At 37.1% G+C, this 3,061-nt stretch overlaps 1 long non-coding RNA gene across 1 annotated transcript; it reads left to right on the top strand.

Moving 5' to 3' along the window:
• The first annotated feature begins 265 nt into the window (after positions 1-265).
• On the top strand, positions 266-1,946 carry LOC137709420 (uncharacterized). Its single transcript, XR_011064858.2, has 2 exons — positions 266-375; positions 1,721-1,946. It is a non-coding gene; the product is annotated as an uncharacterized LOC137709420 (long non-coding RNA).
• The last annotated feature ends 1,115 nt before the right edge of the window (positions 1,947-3,061 follow it).

Raw genomic sequence — 3,061 nt, 5'->3', positions numbered from 1 at the left:
TTCGTGATAGAAACTTATCTCCTCAAGTCAAAATGGGCTACATTACCAATTCAAATTAAAGCCCATTTCTTAGCCCAAAACCATGAGTTACCCACTTAGCAAAAGGCCCAATTCTCTACTGAATTAGCATGAGCAAGAAATCCAATAACATAAGAGAGCCCACCATTAACTGTGGGCCCTCGACGAAATTCAATACTAACCGTACGATTACGCAGCTTCTACCTCCAGCCGTTGGATAAAGCGGCTTTTCCAGCCAACGCCCTAATTTCAGAAACCTGTATAAATAACCCAACGGTCCTCTCCCCTCTCAGTCCTCTGCTCTGATGGCGGCTCAAATTAGGGTTTGGGACTACTTCCCAAATTCAGATTGCAAAGGTATCGTATTATCAATCTATAAAGTTTCAATCTTTGTTGAATTTACAGAATTATTGTTTGGTTTGAATATGTTTGTGGCCCCAAAATTTTAATTTGAAGCAAAAATTCCAAAATTCTTAATCGTATTGCATGTCTAGCCCTAATTTGTGGTTCAAATGTCAATCAAATGAATGAGTGCTGCTGTAGTTTTAACTTTTAAAGAAGATTTTCAATTTATGGATCAGAAAATTGAAAGTTGATTTGGTTGGTTTTTGGGGAATTTAATTTTGCTACTGGACTGTTGTTTCTGTTGGTTCCCTAATCCAGTTTAACTCAATTGTAAATTGTTATTAGGTTTGATTGCTGCACTATTACCTAGGCTCCATTACCATATGGAATTATTGGGTGCCTAATTTCAATGTGCAAAAATCGACGTTGGGAGCCGCTTTGCAGCTTAAATTTCGAGTGTTCTGCTGCCAGTAAAAACCCATACATTGTTCAATAAATCTTGTTTATGAATGAATATTCAATCCCTTTACTAGAGAAGAAGATCGCACGCTCGGAGCTCGGTCATAGAGCAATGGCCTAGATGTAGTTGCCACTAGCAATCTAAGTCAGCGGTTTGTAGTTCGTCGTGTCAGTCTCGTGAACTAGCATTAGTTTTGATATTGCACTAGAGCAAGGCTCCGTGACCATCAAATTATTGGTTGCCTAGTCTCAGGTGCAAAAGTAGACTTTGGGATTCACTTTGCAGCTTAAGCTTGTAATGTTTCTGCTGCCATAAATGCCCACACATTGATAATTCTGAGTTATGAAATCCGTTAAGCTCACTAGAACACTAGAAATGTTCATGTTTCGATTTAGTTGCCACTCGCAATCTAAGTTAGTACTCAGTAGCTGGTATTTTGTAGTAGTTTCTCAATGGTGCCAACTTGCGTTATGTTTGATTGTTGCTCTATTACCTAGGCACCATGACCATCAGAATTTTTGGTTGCCTAATTTGAATGAGCAAAGATAGACTTTTGGGATCCGCTTTGCTGCTTAAACTTTTAATGTTTCTGTTGCCAGTAATGCCCTCACATGCTTAAGTAATATTTGTGCTTAGTTAGGCTCTGCAATCACGTTGAGAATAGGTTAAGATGAAGGAAAAGAGACGATCATAGTCCCATTTTGTTGTTTGAATGTGGAACTTATATTTTGGAATGAAAACAATGAATCCTCCCCGAAAGTTAAATAAGTTAATCTACAAAACTGAGTTTTCAACTCTGACCCAGATTTTGTTCCCAAGAAGCTTTTGTTTATAAGGTTTCTGCAGTGCATGCATCTGATCTTGTTTCTTGTTATTAATATCGGTTTGTCTACGCAGGTTTCTTACGAAGACTGTAGGGCGCTGAATTCGGGAATCTGGTCACCTCATTCTCATTGTGAAGAAACCAAATCGTTGACAGGAAGTGTGCTTGAGATGTGGATAGCTGCAGTGTCACTTATTACAGTTCTTACCCTGTGTATTTAGAATTAAGCTATGACTTGCAGCTACGTTGTTGGACTCGATTGTTTGTGATGAATAAGAAACGGAATTGTTTTATCTTAAACGTGTCAATATCGTCTCTCCCTCTCTAGCTTTGTATTTTCTTTCTCTTCTTTGGTAGATTTAATTTTGCAAGGAATGCAATACTGGCACTGGCTGGAAAGTTTGGGCTGTTGGGCAACCCTTTGCGGCATTACCCTAAACCCCTGTATTGCTTCATCACTTCACTACTTCATCGCTGCATTCCTGCAACTTTTGTCTCCCATCTTACCGATGGGTATTGACAGAAGAAGAGTATTTAGAGAACTGAGATGAGTCTTGACAGAAGAAGAGTACTTAGAAAATGATGGGGTGTGCTATTCACACACTTATTTTTACTTTTCACACATCTTTTGTTAAATTTTATCCTTTAATCTTTTTCAATTCATTTGATTTGACAACCGAAAATTAGAAGAGTGTATGAGAAGTAAAAATGGGTGTGCCGATATCACACATCAAAAATGATCTGTACCCCTGGGACTAGTATTCATAATACTTATGCATTCTCATTCTACCTCCTAGGCTCTCATTCTCATATCCTGCAATGTTGTACAATGATCACAACAATCAATTTTCTAGGTCACCCCCGTAAAGATTGGCCATGTCCTAAATCAAATATGAATTATTTTAGTCATTTAAAAGGAATCAAATAAATAGACCAACCATGTTCTTTAGTTATGAAATTTTTACACATTAATTAAACATTTAAATGATTTCTAATTTGATTTATTTTTAACATAATTGACCTAATAAAAAACATTATCCTGAACATCCAAAGTATCATTTGCATCAATCAAAGCAGTAGCTCGTAAAGCATTACAAGATGAGAAAAAGAGCCGAGAAAGTCTGGCTGCAAAGTTGAATAGATGGTTGAGTAAGTCTTTGAAGTTTAGACATATGTAAGGTCATTGCATCCTTCTTGATTGGGGAACTCATTTAAAGATATGGACCCTCTTATCATTTTACCAAACTTCAAAACCGCAAATTCGATCATGGCCACAGAAATCTATGACTTTTCCATGTGAGACACCAAATATGCTTGAGAAATGATTTACAAGATGTATTCTATAGTATGTATGTATGATGATGATCTCAATGCTTTTGATGAGTAGAATAATAATTGGTGCCACTCCATTCTTG

The sequence above is a fragment of the Pyrus communis genome, chromosome 17, assembly GCF_041283825.1.
Source record: "Pyrus communis isolate YQ-2024b chromosome 17, ASM4128382v1, whole genome shotgun sequence".
NCBI lineage: Eukaryota > Viridiplantae > Streptophyta > Magnoliopsida > Rosales > Rosaceae > Pyrus > Pyrus communis.
Note: the sequence above shows the minus strand (reverse complement) of the source record. Positions and strands in the feature narration are given on the sequence as shown.